This window comes from Schistocerca cancellata, chromosome 1 (genome assembly GCF_023864275.1).
Source record: "Schistocerca cancellata isolate TAMUIC-IGC-003103 chromosome 1, iqSchCanc2.1, whole genome shotgun sequence".
Taxonomy (NCBI): domain Eukaryota; kingdom Metazoa; phylum Arthropoda; class Insecta; order Orthoptera; family Acrididae; genus Schistocerca; species Schistocerca cancellata.
In genome coordinates, this window is record NC_064626.1 from 512,597,671 (window position 1) to 512,617,390 (window position 19,720).

At 42.5% G+C, this 19,720-nt stretch overlaps 1 pseudogene; it reads right to left on the reverse strand.

Annotated features, from left to right (window-relative positions):
- Nucleotides 1-19,159: 19,159 nt before the first annotated feature.
- On the reverse strand, nucleotides 19,160-19,277 carry LOC126104788 (5S ribosomal RNA; annotated as a pseudogene).
- Nucleotides 19,278-19,720: the final 443 nt, after the last annotated feature.

The following is a 19,720-nucleotide window of genomic DNA, read 5'->3' on the forward strand; positions in this document are numbered from 1 at the left end:
AAAAGGCCCCAGTTCTCTCCAGACGCTGATTAGCGCACCATCTGTGCCGGGAGTCGCGTCGCGTGTTCGAGTGAAGTGTTAATTCTGGGATGACTTTAATGATCTATCTTCAGTTTGCGTATGTCGTGTTTTCACGTGCCGCCGCAGGACAGACATTCTACCATTATTTAGCGTGGCGTTTGATGAACATTATCATCAAATTATGGCGAGCATTCACTTAAACATTTAATTTGAACAGTTGTAGTTGCATCAGCGCATTAGACTCTGAACTTCTCTGGTAGTTGGATTGTGTGGATTCTTTTTGGTCTGTGACTTTCAGAATATAGTGAATGTTTTAGAGAGAATGGTTTTTGATTATGAATCCCAGACAATCTCCTAATTCCTCAGAGCTATAAGCTGTAGCTATAAATGTATTTCTCAGATGAAGTGGGCACTAGGAGTTCTAATTACAGGCTTCACGTTTTGCTAATCACTTTCTGGTTGCCAATATTGTAGTTGGAGAGCCAGTGTTGAGAATGGCAAACAGCATAAATACAAACAATTATTCTATTATTCCACCCGCCGCCCCACAGCTGGGTTTATATTACGATAGTAACGGCAAGGTACAAAAGTTCAGTGTGATGTGGAAAACCGTTGGCTGTATTCATTTATAGGAACTTCAGAGGAAAGCTGATGAAACAGAAGACTGTCACATTTATCTATTGGATATTGTAAACAAAAGTTAACAAGCTTGGGAATAAGTAATCAAGAACATATTGCTGTAGAATAAGCCTCAGAATGTCGAGTAAAAAAGATCAGGGATTCTCAAGATCTAATTGAACAATTAACAAAGGATGAGACCTATAGGAAACGAGATGTCTTAAATTTCATGAGGAAAATTAGTAAAATATTTTTTGGGTCTTTAGATAAACAGGATGCCTCATATTTCAAATCAAACATTGGTTTAATTGAAGATGAACAGAGGTAATTGCTTAAGTTCACCAAAGAGCAGGCAATAATAGTCAAGGCAGCTTTAATAAGTTTCTTGTTACACAGCAGCTAGACTTCCATGTAACGAGGAAATAATTGCCAAAATATGGAGAAGCTCCATAGATGCAAGAATGAATGTGCTAATGTTACTGATCAGAACGTGCAGCACTTACACCAGGTTTAACAAACCGTTAATACAGCTGGTATCGACATATACTGAGTTATAGAGCGAATATGAGTCGTCTAATTCTGCCGTAGTAAATACAGAGAAGGAAATAGTGATACCTCACATAGTTAATCTAGTATAAATAGTTTAACACCTGCATTTAATTTGGGATGATATCATTGACAAGAAAATCACAGTTGCACTCACAGAACAGAGCGGATACCAATTATTACACGTAACAGACATGCTTATGTCCAGACATATATTATGTATTGAATGTCCCATTAGTAGAAAATGAACTATTTAATTTGTACACTTTCTGAAATTGACAGAAGCCAAAAGTTATTCATGTACATTCAACCAAAGAGATTATTTGTTGATTGACGAAGCAAAGCAGCATTATGCAAAACTGGGGAACGAACAACTGTTGTGTACAGAGATAGATCGCGTTTGCAAAATTTAAGCAAAAGTTTGTTTTAATGTCTACGTATGATCATGAAATGTTTGAAGCTAGGCTGCTGTATCCACTAAGGGAAATTCTCAAGGTCTGCATTAAGAAGTTTGAGAAATTAAAGATAGTATTAGGACTCCATTGGATCGGTACCAATGCTTATTCACTGCGCCAAAAGATGAAGGCATGACGATTTTGTGTATGGACAACAAGCCAACAGATGTGCTGATTAAAGGTACCAGGAAACTGACATTTTATGGCAACTGTAAAGAACATGGAACACAGTCGGTTTTAGAATCTGGACAGACAATAAGAATTAATGTGACTAGTGGAGACATAGTGCCAGCTCCAAACATGCAGTTTGATTGCTGTATAACAAGCAAGGAAAAGAGGAAAATTTCACACCTGATGTTGGACATGCCGTTGGAACATGTAATACGACATTTAGCTGACCTTAAAGGAGCAAGTCATAAAATAGCAGAGCCAGAGGAGGAAATAGCTTCCAAGATCAGCTTAGTCTCTGAGAAATATCTTAGTATCATTATTCATTCTGGTCCTACATAGGAGTTGTAATACTTACAATTATGTGTATATGTTGTTTGTGCGGGTGTGGCAATTGTTGTAGGGATTGTTTTGAGTATTTGTGGAAAGGCCTGGTAATGATTGTTTGATAGAGTGTGTGTGAGGACGAACTTATTGTACTCAAGTGAAGGGTCGTAGATGACACGCATCTACAACAGAAGGCCACCTAGCCCAAACAAAGTAGTGAAGAGTATGGTGTAAGCTCCGTTACATTTGAACATGGTAATGAAATACCATTGTTACTGACTCCAGCTCCACGCAGAAGTCAAAGATAAAGCAAAGCACTATAAAATTTCCTTCATACTTCAGAAACTAGTATTGACAATAACATTAGAAAAATGTACACAAGAATATTGTAAAGATATATATGTTCTTTTTCTGGTTTATTATTGTAATCATGATATGCAGTGATACTTTTTATATGTATACCTATATATAATGCAAGAAACGAACCATTGTTTCATGTTGATGTCTATGTGTGTATGCGAAGCACAGTGAAGAAAATGGCCCAATTATATACACTGATGGCTATACATGTACGTGAAAGTGGTTGGAAAAGTGGACCAAACAGAGTTCCAAATGTAAATAGAACTAAAGTGGTTATCAAAGAATTTAAATTATGTCGTTTTTAGAACTAAGATATTTTAAACACAACAGCAGCCACATTGCAAATTTGTTTCCAACAAATATTTCCTATTTTGGGAGATGTCATGACCTGATGCCAGCAAGAGCACTCCAAGACGGGAAACCAGGTTCACGCTGCAGGTGGCGGCTGTGGACAGTAGCGTTTAGGCTACATCGAATAAACACTAACGAAAACCGCTTGCGAACTACAAACGCAGCCCCAGGGTAGTAGTTTCAGTTCTGAGAATTGAGCTGTAACTTCATACATCGTCTAGAAACTGTTGTAAGGTGTCCCAGTTCATGGTGATCGCAAACAAACGTGTCTTAAAATACGCAGCATTCATGCTCCTGTTCCAGAGACCAGCAACGGCAGTGGATTCACACATGTTAGAGTGAGATGCAAAATGAGTAAAACTGCTGGAACAGTGGTCCCTTTTCCCGAGGCGGAAGTCTCGACCCATAGTGTGGGGCAATTTGATGTAAAACATAACTGTTGCTAGCCATATTAGGAAATATAGCGACGTTTAGCTTTCAGCTGAACGCCGTTGCTACCAAATATGAGGTTCGTTAGTGTAAAGGCCAGGAACATCCCTACCTACGGATTAGGAGAAGAGGAAGGATTTGAGCTTGGTTGGCCAGAAAGGACGTTGGGGTGCGTAGCCACACATCAGATTGGTTTATGGCTGTAAAGTGCTGGTGGACTGACGAGCTAACTGCATTTAGAAACATTTCGCTGAAAAAAACCTCAGAAACTCCAGAGCTGTCAGAACGTTGAGACGACGACTCCATGTTGCTCAACGCCAGCCTCGGATTAGCTCCTAATCTCATGCGGACCGTGCTCAAATGTTTGGACTTTACGATGCTGCTACTGATTGGTACTTCTATTAGCTCCCACCCCACGGACTCAGACACTGATATTTGTTGTGCCAACGTTAGACTTCTTTGCTTACTCTAATGCTTAGAAGTGGCTTCAATGTTGTAGGTGCTCTGAATGCAGTAAACAAGTGTTATTCAGGCCCTCATATTCCCGTGAGTCTTTTACAGGTGTCCCTATCGAGTTTCAGAATCCGCATCTCTCGTAGGTGTCGTGTGATATTGTTTGGCGCTGATCCACGCTATCACTTGCTGTCACTGGAAGTTTGTATTTCTGCATTTGCTACTAACCACTTGGAAACTGCAATCTGGCCTGGACGCTTTCTCTATTCTATGCCAGAATACGACAATTCAAGCAGCTGCTATGATCTGAAATGTAAAACTAATTGAATGCCAGTCCCATGTATTTTTAAAAGTTTTAAGCGTATTTGTTGGTTATAAAGGCATGAGACATTTTCCAAATGAATTTTTCCAGCATAATCCTGTTCCCTTCATAATAGGTACCTTTTCCTTGCGATCCATTCCGCTTCGTACTAAAATGAGTTTTTGCTTTACATAAACTACGTAGCATTTCATGTTCTCAAAATACCCCTTCAGCGTTTTGAGAGTTAGGATGCAATAATGCATTTATATTCGTCTGTTGATGTTGGTTCCCCCATAAATAATCCTGCATTTTCTTAACAGTTTAAGTCCAATTTTAGAAATGAAACGTGTTTTTAAGGTTGATGTAATACTTACATTTTATGTGCTATCAATTTCAGTCTCATTCAGCCAATATCTTATTTGCTAAAACAGGAAAGCGAATCCATTACATGTAAGGTAAGCTGTTGGTGTAGGGCCTCCATCGGCCCTTCCCACAAATATCCCCTCCAAGCATAGGAAACTGTTGCTTTGGAATCTTGTTGCAGATCACATTCAGAGTTGTCACTATTATAAAATGTCGCTGAAGCGAAAGGTTTGTGCAAAAAGTTTTCCTAACGAATGATTCATTTATCATTTTCGATTGGGTCAATTATGTACAGCGATGACATTGTTCTTGCATGGATTCAGGCCTATTAATTTAAGGTGTTGATAGTTATCTGGTACAACATGTCGTGTTTCTATTGGGAAGTAATGTGCTGTTTGCTGTGTCTGCTGGTTTTGTAATGTATGTCCATCCTGTTTCAAATGTAGGCGTATTACGATTTCTTCACTGTGAAGACAGACGATACGTCCAATCCTGGTCCACAATGTTCAACTCAAGATGATCTAATGTCTGAACAGTCACTGGGAGGTAAATGGCATTTAATCGTGTCTCTTCAATTTTATATCTTTGGTTGACAGTGTGAAAGAATCTGTAAATTCTGTGAATCCATTTTCCATTGAAATACGAATTAATTGCAGTTTTGCACTTGACAAAAATTGTGCTAACTGGTAGTGTATAAATCTAATGAGCAGACTCATAAAGTTTATCCTCATCCTTCTGCAAAATTTGATCCTTTGAGAAACCTATTAGTGATCCTATTGAATTTTCCTGTGTAACGTTTATTGCCACCTTGGTTATTCTCATTTCCTTTTAAGTGTGTTAATATTCACACATAGCTCAAATCTTGGTATTGCCTGTTTTAAATTTACATTTAAATCATAAATGTCATATGCACCTTTGGGTACTTGCAAAAATTTAATGCAAATTTGTAGTTTGATGCTGTGACATTTATAACTCTATCAATGCACTACTCCAATCACCTTTGCTTAATTCAATGGGCAGAAATTAATTCATGCATAATGTTGACCATCATTCTTTTAAAATCAGACTGTATGTCGTCACTCATGAATTTCAAGCGATGAACTGGTCTGCTTAGTTATTTTTTTATATTTTCATTGAAGCTGTCAAAATGAAACACAAATGTCCACAGATGTATGTAAACTTATGGTAGCGTAGAAAAAGGGTAGAATGTGTGGTTCTTGTTGTTGCTAAAGTAGTATTTCACATAAAGACCCCGCACAATCCGGGAATGGAGAAATTTCTCATAAATCGATATTTCTAAGCTTTTTTTTTTTTCAAGATCACTGCAAGACCTTTCCTGTGCAGACCTATTATTTTGTTTCCCTTCCTCAAGTTGCCATAGTGTGCTTTCCGCATTTTTCACAGTTCTGACGATATCTGCTGCACCATCTGCTAAAGAGCCAATTGCTGAAAGTCCTGCCAGTCCTGGAACTGTGAATGAAAGGTTTAAAGCTGATGGTCTAGTGGTAAAAGTCCAGATGTTTTAAGCGGCTTCCCTTTTGAGTCTACTTTGGCTACCACTAAAAATAATTGAATGAAATTTTTATACACACTGATGGGGCATTCGTCTTCTTCTTCTTCATCACATTCAGCAGCCAATGAGTTGCATTCATAACTTAGCTGATTTAAGTTTTACGATACATTGCTTTGTCAAAAACAAGTGCAGCAAAATTCTGACCAATACACACAACTGTTCTTCTCTGTTAACTAAAGTTTGATCTGCAGTACGACGTTCTGGGATGTCTTTATTTGTCATGTATCCAATACCGTGTTGTTTGCTGGCTTCACGTCATATATTGATTGCCTTGTCACCACACAGGAGTAGTTTCTCAAGCTTTATTCCCGATCCACTATAGTTATATGTGGTTACATACAGTTCTCTAAATGACTTGACGAGAATGACACACTTCCTATCGTGCATGTTATCCTGTTGAGCTGTTTGAAGCTAGTGGATTTTGTTACATAGCAAATCCTTGCCATGTAACCAACTGTTGTGCAATGAAAGGAAGTCAACCCATTGCCTTATGACATTTTCTTTGAGATGTTCAGTTCACTGATTTTCTGTAATTCTTCTGTGTAAAAACTACCAGCTCTTTCACTACCGCTATTCTTTAGGATATAAGTTCTACAGTTTGTTCATTGCACCTTGGAAACAGCAAACACCTCCATTCTTAGTTCAGTAGGTGTGACGTCTCGAATGCAAACTTGTGTTTTGAAGTACATACTACATTATTTACATTAAATTTTTTTTTGCATGAATCTACCATTTTAATGTGAGCATATTCAGTATATAGAAGCTCGTTATCACAAGTGTCAGTTGGTTTCATTTTTATTGTTCAGGGCATGGATGGGTTATACTGGTCAATGATCTGTAGGAGGACATCAGACTATTTATAAGAACTGCAAAGGTTGAAATGTAGCCACATTCATGCTTTTGTTGTTTCGTTCAAATGTGCCGTAATACTTTCCTTCATTATGCGAGAATATCAAGTAGTGGTATTTCACATAGCTTCAAGTAGCTATTATAAAACTCTTCACCAGGGTTTGTTTGAAGGTTCTCCGAGAAGCGACTGGTTCCCATATGCAACAACCGATCAGTCACCTGTGCAACAACTTCCCCTGTCTTTACTTTCACAGGAGAACCCAAGCAAATTTTGAAACCTCATTTCCCATAAACTGTTGAAACCTCAAATTATAATGCATCTTTGTGGAACTGTCTTCCATGCTGGTTTGAGAAACTCTTGAACTACTTTCTCTGTGATTATTAAATAATATGTCTTTCGTGAAGCTCTGAAGTTACTGAATGATTTAATTCGAATGAGATGCAAGCAATGCTGTGAACAGTCTTAATTGTTCAACTGTTTTGTTTGACTTATTGTGAAACCAATTGTTAATTTTTTTTATTTTGGATATCTATAATGCCATTGCCAAGTGTGCCTCAAAGCTGCTTTAATAATGTTTTTGCAGTTCGAACTGTTGACGATTTTGTTGCTATTTCATTGACTTCCTTATACATACTTCGGTTATATGCAATATTTGATCATACATTGCTGTATCTTGCAATGAATATCTGCCGAGCTCTGAAGTTATTAAGAATATTGGATTCAGTAAACCAGGCATTCTTTCAAATTCTCTAAATGAATAGCTGTTGAGTTCTGAAGGTTTTTAAAATATTAGATTCAGTAAATCAGGCGTTCTTTCAGTTCTCTATCACTGATCTGTATTACATTATTGGTTAAACTTACTGGTTGAGTTACGGCATACATAGTTTTTCTCTGTTTACTCTGTATGTTCTATCTCTCCATCAGTCACTGTGATGTTTAATGAAATCAGCCACAGAAACGTCTTCAGAGTCATTTGCCTTAGACAGTTATTTGATAATTTCAGTAAGAGGCATAAATGTTTCTCTGAGTTAAATGTTTCTCTGAGTGACTGGTCTCTTTCCAAATGTCCCAACCTCAGCAGTCATAGCTCCTCTCAGATAGCCTTGTGTGCTGCACCACTTAATGTTTTGTCAGCATGTTCTTGCATACTAGACAGACTTTGAAACTGTAAACTGCTTGTATACAGTCTCATTTGTTTTCCTTTCAGTTGCATCACCCATTGCATTCAATCCATTTATTAATCACAAAATGGTCTGAGAATGAATATTTAGTTGCCTAGTACACTACTGGCCATTAAAATTGCTACACCACGAAGATGACGTGCTACAGACGCGAAATTTAACCGACAGGAAGAAGATGCTGTGATATGCAAATGATTAGCTTTTCAGAGCATTCACACAAGGTTGGTGCCGGTGACGACACCTACAATGTGCTGACATAAGGAAAGTTTCCAACCGATTTCTCATACACAAACAGCAGTTAACCGGCGTTGCCTGGTTAAACGTTGTTGTGATGCCTCGTGTAAGGAGGCTTTGATAAAGGTCGGATTGCAGCCTATCGCGATTGCGGTTTATCGTATCGCAACATTGCTGCTCGCGTTGGCCGAGATCCAATGACTGTTAGCAGAATATGGAATCGGTGGGTTCAGAAGGGTAGTACGAAATGCCGTGCTGGATCCCAACGGCCTCGTATTACTAGCAGTCGAGATGACAGGCGTCTTATCCGCATGGCTGTAACGGATCGTGCAGCCACGTCTCGATCCCTGAGTCAACAGATGGGGACGTTTGCAAGACAACAACCATCTGCACGAACAGTTCGACGGCGTTCGTAGCAGCATGGACTATGGGCTCAGAGACCATGACTGCGATTACCTATGACGCTGCATCACAGACAGGAGCGCCTGCGATGGTGTACTCAACGACGAACCTGGGTGCACGAATGGCAAAACGTCATTTTTTCGGATGAATCCAGGTTCTGTTTACAGCATCATGATGGTTGCATCCGTGTCCGGCGACATCGCAGTGAACGCACATTGGAAGCGTGTATTCGTCATTGCCATACTGGCGTATCACCCGGCGTGATGGTATGGGGTGCCGTTGGTTACACGTCTCGGTCACCTCTTGTTCGCATTGACGCTACTTTGAAGAGTGGACGTTACATTTCAGATGTGTTACGACCCGTGGCTCCACCATTCATTCGATCCCTGCAAAACACTACATTTCAGCAGGATAATGCACGACCGCATGTTCCAGATCCTGTACGGGCCTTTCTGGATACAGAAAATGTTCGACTCCTGCCCTGGCCAGCACATTCTCCAGATCTCTCACCAATTGAAAACGTCTAGTCATTGGTGGCCGAGCAACTGGCTCGTCACAATACGCCAGTCACTAATCTTGATGAACTGTGGTATCATGTTCAAGCTGCATGGGCAGCTGTGCCTGTACACGCCATCCAAGCTCTGTTTAACTCAATGCCCAGGCGTATCAAGGCCGTTATTACGGCCACAGGTGGTTGTTCTGGGTACTGACTGCTCAGGATCTATGCACCCAAATTGCGTGAAAATGTAATCACTTGTCAGTTCTAGTATAATATATTTGTCCAATGGATACCCGTTTATCATCTGCATTTCTTCTTGGTGTAGCAATTTTAATGGTCAGTAGTGTACTTTTGTTTAGTTCTTCAATTCTCTTAGTATGATGTTTGAATTTTTGCATCAACCTACAGATAAATAATCTGATTCCTAACATTCTCAGACTAATTTTTAGGGGACATGTGCACAAATTTGTCCATAAATTGATGTATAATGTTGTACTTAGCTCATTGTTTCATTATATATACATGCCCCCATCTTCTAAAAATCTCTTGAAATTTTTGTCGATTTCAGTCATCATTCAAGTGCCTTATTTTACCGATACCCAAAAAGCTGTGCTGTGAATGATTCCAGCGATCCCTGCATGAAGTTGTTATTTCGATGGCTGTCATGCAGTTTCTAGATGTGCCTGATAAACATGTTTTATCATGTTTGAAAGCAACAATAAGATTTGCAATACCACTTATCAGTTACTTTAGAATGCTGGAGTATGTCTGATTTATGAAGATAAAAAACATCAACCCCCCATATGACGCCCAAAGCAGAAGTATTTTCATATTTGTCTTGTTTTGTCATTGCAACATCATCAAATGTAAACACAGTATTTGGTTCTACTTCTTCAGGTGGCAGGAAATACCCACATTTGGTGAAAGCCCTGCATGTGATATCAAACAATACCTGGAAGTATATTCTACATCAGTTGGTATTTTGGATGGAATATGTTTTGAAAAACGCAAGCATATCTGCATGCATTAGCAGAGATATAATGATATTTGTCTTAGGACAGTCTGATGGACCCACAGTTATTGATTGTATCGTGTCTGGCAGTGGTGAACCATTTCTTAGTCCTTATGAAGAGGATATTTTGTCCACTCACGGCGAAGAGTATAATACTCATTAGCAAGCAAGGGGTTGGGGTTTTAGAGGAATAAAGAGAACTGATATCACACTCACACTTCATTACTTTTTATAAACTCTTAAATATAGCTGAGTAAATACAAAGAGTCAAAATAAGAATTGATTCTATACTTACATTTGCTGTACTAAAGTCATACATAGTTCCATGTATTGACATGCAACATGTATGAAATACTGAGGTACATGCGATTCTTAGTTTACCATGACAGTTTTACTAAATGCATCCATAAATTTTCACTTCATTATTTTATATAAACTCTTAAATATAGCTGAGTATATGCACAGACTCAAAATAAGAATTAATTCTACACCTACATTTGCTGTACTAACGTCATACATAGTTCCATGTACTGATGTGCAGCATTATTGATGTATTGAGCTACATTTCCTTCAATGGAACTCTCGGTTTGCCATGACTTCCCAATTTCTTCATAGATTTTCATAAGAGCTATAAACGTAAGACTGACAGCTCAATCTCTGGTCCAGTGCTTGCTGTGTGTCATAACTACCTTACATTAAATTATTGAAGGTCTGCTCCTGCAGGTGAATGGATTTTGTTTCATTAAGAAGTTTAATTTTTGGTGACAGATAGCCTATACTGAACTTGTGATCACCTATTAACACTGTGGGTGTTTAAGAATTATGAGCAAACGTGCCCAAAACTGCAACTGGTCTATCACAAAAACTACAGTACTCTTGAGAGGAGGCATGAGCCCCCTCTTATATCTCTATCTTACTCTGAGTAATTCGAATTTCCTCTCTAATTGCATGCGGTGAAAAGCTGCTATTCCTTCACACACGGACTTCCCACGCAGCGCCTCTCGTCACCTGGGTAGTCTGCTGACAGGCGAGTTCTGCTGAACTTGAAAGAGTTAAGCCGACAGGTGTGAGGGAGTCGAGTGGATGCTTTCCAGACGCCGACATTGTCATAAGAGCGGGAGCGACACGCCCAGAAGGGGCGGCTGGGCTAGAGATTCCGTTACTTCGTAGAAACTTACTGAAAACACTTTCTGGCGGGCTACCAGCGATGCGTGGGAATGACTTGTGTTCCCAGGCAGTCTTGGCGGGCAAATTCCCGCGTTTTCTGCAAAATCGTAACTGTGGTTGTCTTGCTCAGGGCATAGCTCCGTGACGTAGCAAAATCAGCGCAGAAATTGGCGCCAAGAATCTCCATTGGTGGCATGGTAGTGCTTCGGCAATAGAGCGAAATTTTCCGCCGGTTTTCGGGTTGCTGATTGGAACGTTTAACCACGGACACTGTCGTGGGGGCGGGAGTGTTCTGTGTTCGGTTTTGTACGGGTGCTCTTGAGAGAGTCGGCTCTCGCCTTTCGGTCGCAGTAGGTTACAAGACTGAGCTCTCGCTGCTCTGGACAGCCTGCCTTCCGTTGGCTGTCTAGTATACTTTCATTTCATTGTAACTGTTTGACGAAGTTGCTGAAGTTTCGACTTCAGCGTAACTTTCCGAGTACAGTTGGCAATTGAGCGTTCTGCGTACAAGCGGCCTATGTTGTCTGTCTTGAGCAGTTTTGGCTAAAGTTGACTGTACCGGAGTTACTGTGTGACTTCGCTTGTTAAAATCAATCACTGTACCCTCAGTGATAGTGTGGCGGGCCTTCTTCGTCTCCCTCAGAGGCGCATTTGTATTGCTAGGAAGTCTTTAGTCTGGAACAACCAGACCAGGATAATTTGTTTCGGGCTATACTCGCGACATTATCATCACCACGACGGGACGTCGAAGTAACCAGTCATCGCCTCTGGTACGCCAGATCGTGTTCTTGCAGTTAAGAAGACAGCTTGGTAATGTATGTCTGCAACACCGGCAGATTAGGGATTTTGCTAGGTGATAATCAGAGCTCAGCAGAGCGCGCCTGTTCGTCTTTTCTAACTTTGTTCTGTCTTAGGTGTTCATTGTCTGAGTTCTCACTACTGTAGCAACAATTAATGTTGGGTTGGCTGTGTGTTTCTCTTAAGATTTGAGTTGCAAGGAATTGGCTCCACATACCACTTCGTCATAAATGTCACAATCTAGTTTATGGACAATTTTACCTTCACAGCATTTATTTGAGTATCCAATTTGATGTACTGTAAATGTTTCATGTGTTTTGTTTATTATTTCGAGTTTAGTCATAATTAATGAAATTGTTATTTTGGACAGAACTTTGATTCTGTTAATCGGTAGAGCAACCCTTTCATTTCTCACTACATTTTGAAACTTTCCTTAATTTCTATCCAATTAAATTATTGCAGTTGCTAAACTCTTTTTTACTCCACTTGCATGGTCGATTACAGTCAGTTCGCGTTCCTTCTTAATCCATGTGCAACAGCAAAAGTCGGAGTTAGAAAAGAGGGGGGGGGGGGGCTTAGAGCATCATTTCCATATGTAGATTCGAGAAGAATTTAGTGTTAAATACACTGCTAGCCCCGGCACCTCGCACTCTGAAAAGGATATTATCACTTTCTGCACAATAATTCAGCTTTCCAGAAATCGCCGATGGGTTGAAGTCACACTCTGACATCATTCCAATGCTGTCACGTTTACTTTGGCTTGAAGGCTTGAATTTAAACTAAGTGATGTGTTGAATATTAATATCTGCTCCTGTTGTGACATCTTCATTAGGGGATACCCGACAGCATCAAATGTAATAAAAAAACCACAGTTCAGATACACACATATACACACTGACAGTACTAACATGATACCGATGGTTTTGGTGCAGACTGGCAGTTCATAGAGGTGGTAGTAACTATTTGACAACTCATTCTAACTGGAATCATTATTTATTGCTGGTTTATATACACTCCTGGAAATTGAAATAAGAACACCGTGAATTCATTGTCCCAGGAAGGGGAAACTTTATTGACACATTCCTGGCGTCAGATACATCACATGATCACACTGACAGAACCACAGGCACATAGACACAGGCAACAGAGCATGCACAATGTCGGCACTAGTACAGTGTATATCCACCTTTCGCAGCAATGCAGGCTGCTATTCTCCCATGGAGACGATCGTAGAGATGCTGGATGTAGTCCTGTGGAACGGCTTGCCATGCTATTTCCACCTGGCGCCTCAGCTGGACCAGCGTTCGTGCTGGACGTGCAGACCGCGTGAGACGACGCTTCATCCAGTCCCAAACATGCTCAATGGGGGACAGATCCGGAGATCTTGCTGGCCAGGGTAGTTGACTTAGACCTTCTAGAGCACGTTGGGTGGCACGGGATACATGCGGACGTGCATTGTCCTGTTGGAAGAGCAAGTTCCCTTGCCGGTCTAGGAATGGTAGAACGATGGGTTCGATGACGGTTTGGAGGTACCGTGCACTATTCAGTGTCCCCTCGACGATCACCAGTGGTGTACGACCAGTGTAGGAGATCGCTCCCCACACCATGATGCCGGGTGTTGGCCCTGTGTGCCTCGGTCGTATGCAGTCCTGATTGTGGCGCTCACCTGCACGGCGCCAAACACGCATACGACCATCATTGGCACCAAGGCAGAAGCGACTCTCATCGCTGAAGACGACACGTCTCCATTCGTCCCTCCATTCACGCCTGTCGCGACACCACTGGAGGCGGGCTGCACGATGTTGGGGCGTGAGCGGAAGACGGCCTAACGGTGTGCGGGACCGTAGCCCAGCTTCATGGAGACGGTTGCGAATGGTCCTCGCCGATACCCCAGGAGCAACAGTGTCCCTAATTTGCTGGGAAGTGGCGGTGCGGTCCCCTACGGCACTGCGTAGGATCCTACGGTCTTGGCGTGCATCCGTGCGTCGCTGCGGTCCGGTCCCAGGTCGACGGGCACGTGCACCTTCCGCCGACCACTGGCGACAACATCGATGTACTGTGGAGACCTCACGCCCCACGTGTTGAGCAATTCGGCGGTACGTCCACCCGGCCTCCCGCATGCCCACTATACGCCCTCGCTCAAAGTCCGTCAACTGCACATACGGTTCACGTCCACGCTGTCGCGGCATGCTACCAGTGTTAAAGACTGCGATGGAGCTCCGTATGCCACGGCAAACTGGCTGACGCTGACGGCGGCGGTGCACAAACGCTGCGCAGCTAGCGCCATTCGACGGCCAACACCGCGGTTCCTGGTGTGTCCGCTGTGCCGTGCGTGTGATCATTGCTTGTACAGCCCTCTCGCAGTGTCCGGAGCAAGTATGGTGGGTCTGACACACCGGTGTCAATGTGTTCTTTTTTCCATTTCCAGGAATGTATTATTTTCACATTAGACAGGTCGATCTGGTACAGACTGTTGTGGGACATACTGTTTGAACATTTGGAATGAAGCTGGTACTAAAATTACTACAACTACTTCGACTATACGAACTGCACCAAATGGACCACAGAGCTTTATAAACTTTTAGGTGGTCGATGAACTAATATGAAGGCTATCGACGTACAATTATCGTTTTCAAAGTTCTTTATTTGCTCATTGAGTTCCTCCAGTGTAAATCTACGTATTCTTTGATTATTTTATTGGATCAGTTGTGACCTTCAAAGCACATAGATTTATTTATTATTTGACATACATAGGGTGAAGAAAATAATGCTGCTCTTGGAGGCTGGCATGCGATTTTTCATCCAGATTTAAGACAAAAGCTGACTGTCATAGGTGTTTTGCCATGGGAGACTAGGAGATGCGTAAACTGAAGCATCAGCATCTGTATCAATGAGGAATCATACTCTGTTATGATCAGTCAATGGCTATCCTGTCTGAAATCCTTTGCCATCGCTTCTGCGATTTCAGACAGCGTTTTCCCTGTCATTGGGTAGCGGCACTGCCGTGCTGTAGCTCTATATTTTCTGTGGTCCCAGCAGACACTCTCACTGGTGGGTGGATGCATGTTTCTGCGACCCATGGGTAGAACGTCGTAATTGGAGGGCTGCGATTTACTTAGATTTAGCTAATTACGTTTGCAATGCTTACAATGTTCTCTCTGTCCTCGCGGAGATGGCTGTGACTCACGCGAAAAGTCTTGACCATGGGTGTCCAACCAATGGCCCGCAGGCAGCATGTAGTCCAAAGCATGTATCAATGCAGCCCAAGAACTGAGCATCTGCCACAGGAGCAGTCAGTTCCGTTTATGTGAAGTTATGATGAATTGAATATTCTCGGTTTGAAATTTCCTCCACACGATACTACTCTCCTGCTGGTCCATTCCATTCTCTTTTTCTCCTCAGTGGTTGTTGTAAGTCTTTAAGTACACACATCAAAAAAAAGTTCTGCACCACCTCGGTCCCGAGAGTTCTGGAACCCGTGCAGAAAATTGGAATATAGATCAACATAAAAATCATTTCCGCCCTTTTTATTGCTCATGAAAACCACACGTTGCATGTTGTACCACTACACAGCAAGACCTTCAGAGGTGGTGGTCCAGATTGCTGTACACACCGGTACTTCTAATAGCCAGTAGCAGGTCCTCTTGCATTGATGCGTGCCTGTATTCGTCGTGGCATACTAACCACAAGTTCATCAAGGCACTGTTGGTCCAGACTATCCCACTCCTCAACGACGATTCGGCGTAGGTTCCTCAGAGTGGTTGGTGGGTCACGTCGTCCATGAACTGCCCTTTTCAATCTATCCCAGGCATTTTCGCTAGGGTTCATGTCTGGAGAACATGCTGGCCACTCTAGTCGAGCGATGTCGTTATCCTGAAGGAAGTCATTCACAAGATGTGCACGATGGGGCCGCAAATTGTCGTCCACGAAGACGAATACTTCGCCAATATGCTGCCGATATGGTTGCACTATCGGTAAGAGGATGGCATTAACGTATTGTACAGCCATTATGGCGCCTTCCATGACCACCAGCGGCGTACGTCAGCCCCACATTATGCCACCCAAAAACAGCAGGGAACCTCCACCTTGCTGCACTCGCCGGAGAGTGTGTCAAAGGCGTTCAGCCTGACCAAGTTGCCTCCAAACACATCTCCAACGATTGTCTGGTTGATGGCACATGCGATACTCGTAGATGAAGAAAACATGATGCCAATCCTGATCGGTCCATTCGGCATGTTGTTGGGCCCATGTGTACCACGCTGCATGCTGTCGTGGTTGCAAAGATGGACCTCGCTATGGACGTCAAGAGTGAAGTTGCGCATCATGCAACTATTGCGCACAGTTTTAGTCGTAACACGTCGTCCTGTGGTTGCACGAAAAGTATTATTCAACATGGTGGCGTTGCTGTCAGGGTTCCTCCGAGTCATAATCCGTAGGTAGCGGTCGTCCACTGCCCTTGGGCGGCCTGAGCGAGGCATGTCATTGACATTTTGGTTCACTCCGAGAAGCCTGGACACTTCCCTTGTTGAGTTCAACCATGCCTAGACTGTCAATACCGCAGTTTGATCGCTTCCGCACTGTTACTTTGTGCCAGGAAGGGCTCAAAGTAACAATGCGGACGCGATTGAACCGTGGTATTGACCGTCTAGGTATGGTTGGACTACAGACAACACGAGCCGTGTACCTATTTCCTGAGGAATGACTGGAAACTGATCGGCTGTCGGACCCCCAGGAACTGTCTATGATACGATATCCACATTCAACGTCTATCTTCAGGAGTTCTGAGAACTGAAATGATGCAAAACTTTTTTTGATGTGTGTGTATTATGTGCGGCCCAAAAATAGTTATCTTCTTCCAATGTGGCCCAGGTAAACTAAAATGTTGGACACCCGTGGACTTGACCATTCAGTCAGCAATTTTTCATGGTAAGCACGTATTACGTTACGAGATTTTCATGAGTCGTACTGTGCGACGCGATTGACGTAAAAATTTACGATACATGCATTTTGTTGTCTCGACCAGCGATTTAATTCTTCCTGTGTGCAATGCGGCCTTTATGGCCCGTCATTCAGAACTCGAGGTCTCCAGACTTCGTGGGGGTAAATACTAACAGTAAACTGAAAAAAGGAAGCTGCAAAGAATATCTGTAAATTATTCATTTGTTCGAAATACAGAGGAAACATAAATAATCAAGAACTCTACACAGCGCGTGAAGTATAACTGACGATTTACTGTAAATACTTTCAATTCTACCAAAATTTTTAAGCCCTATTTTTGGAAGCTGTTCCAGCTTAATGACCTTCCCCATAGTTCGAACATCGGTTATGATTAACGGTGGCTAACGGCTATTCAGCCGAGTTGTTGTTTCCGTTTTATGCGCAGTACTTCGACGACCGGCCGAGTTGTCTTTCTAGTTAAAGAGTCCAAGCAGCGATTCCACACAACAGCACAACTCGCAACATCGGAAGGAGACGACTCGGTAGATCGTCGAAATATTATGCTCAAAATAGAAGCAACAACTCGGCTGAATAGCCCAGAAGCTCACAATTAATCAAACAGGCCGAGAAAACCTGAGCGATCTCATCACGCGTGATTTTTATCAGAAAGATAAGTACAAATCTTAATCATCGTCTGTATTCGCCAGATTTGGTTCCAGCAGATCAGTAATGGTTCCCAAAAGTGAATTCGTTAATGGAACAAAAAGATATAAATATATTCCAGCTACGTACTGATTCGCCACTTTTACTTTTGAATTGTGATTTTGAATCTTAAAAAGGTAAAATTAGAAAATAATGATCCCACATTTTTTATGGACGGAGTCTCGACAGAAACAGTATTTGGTATGTATAGATGACCTCAAAATAAATGTTGTTGAACATTGGTTCCATATCCAGTTCAGAAACCGTCTGAGGATCTCATACTGAAGTTCAAAAGAATTTACGTCGAATCTTGAAGATATAACGGCTAACGCTTCCTTTTCAAAGCCTAAAACTAGTTTTATTCTTCTGCTATCGTAACTTTAGATGGTCCGTGATATTTTACCTAAGAAAAGTCAGTGATGATTACGGGACACGCGCTTTGATGGGCGATGGAAATTAACATAGTACTGTAACAGATGAAACGCATCAAACCCAAAGTTATCACTTCTAGTCGCAACCGAACTGACAGAAAGCAGTTTGACTGCCACGGCTGACAAAAATAGTGCCCTCGCTTGGCTGTCGTCGGAGAGATAATTTATTCAAGTAGTGCTTAAAAGTGGCTACACATGTAGCTGCAAACTTGATGAACAAGCGTGTGCACTGATTTTGTGCAGGTATGCGCAAATCTCCTTCGCCTTCACAAAGTCCGAGGGTGCTTGTACAAGCATTACTTGGAGACAAGAATACTTGGAATACATGAAATGTATTCGCAGTATCGAATATGGACAACCATCAGCTGTATAATGTAGTGACGACAATGAAAATTTGTGGCGGACCGGGGCCCGAGCCCGGATTTCTAGCTAATCGCGAACGGTCGCCTTACCATTAGGCTGCCCGATCACGACCCCACGGCCAGACCCAAACTTCCGTGTGTCGTCAACCATGTGTCTACAACCTACACTCGTTTATTCATTTTCTATATTCCCATATAGGGGAGACACTTTAATTGAAAGTCACTTGTCCTGCGTCAGCAGGTAAATACGATGTTGCAGTGCCTGTGTTGTTCAGATATACACTGTCGGAAAAAAATCGCAGCACCAAGAAGGCGTTGTGCGACACAAGCGATAGTTGGCAGGCGTGTTTTTACATCTGTAAGATGATGTATATTCAAATTTTGCGCCAATAGCATATGAGGATACATATCACAAAAGCACTCCCTCATCTGGCCACAAGTGGCCCACCGGGACCATCCGACCGCCGTGTCATCCTCACTGAGGATGCGGATAGGAGGGGCGTGTGGTCAGCACACCGCTCTCCCGGTCGTTACGATGGTTTCCTTTGACCGGAGCCGCTACTATTCGGTCGAGTAGCTCCTCAATTGGCATCACGAAGCTGAGTGCACCCCGAAAAATGGTAACAGCACATGGCGGCCCGGATGGTCACCCATCCAAGTGCCGGCCACGCCCGACAGCGCTGAACTTCGGTGATCTGACGGGAACCGGTGTATCCACTGCGGCAAGGCCGTTGCCAGGATACATATCAGGTTTGCTTTAAATACACCTTGTAACGCTCGTAAACGTTAGTTACCGTTAAGATTGGACGTGGTCAGTTAACGTTAGTCAAGAATGCCTTTAAGGTGATAAAGACACCGTTATCAGCACCTCACTGAGCTTGAACGATGTTACGTATCAGGGCTACGAGACGCTGGATGTCCCTTCTGCGATATTGCAGGAAGACTTGGCAGGAATATAGGCGCTGTATATGACTGCTGGCAGCGGTGGTCACGAGAATGTGCGGTCACAAGAAGACCAGGCCCCGGACGACCATCGTGTTCAGTGTACGGCTCAGGCTCATCGTACTGCATCTGTTACAAATTGGTTACTTCAAGGGCAGCTCCGAGCCAGTTGCCCTATAGCGCGCATTCCACTGACCCCAAACCTCCACCGTTTGCGAATTCGTGATGTCAAGGGAG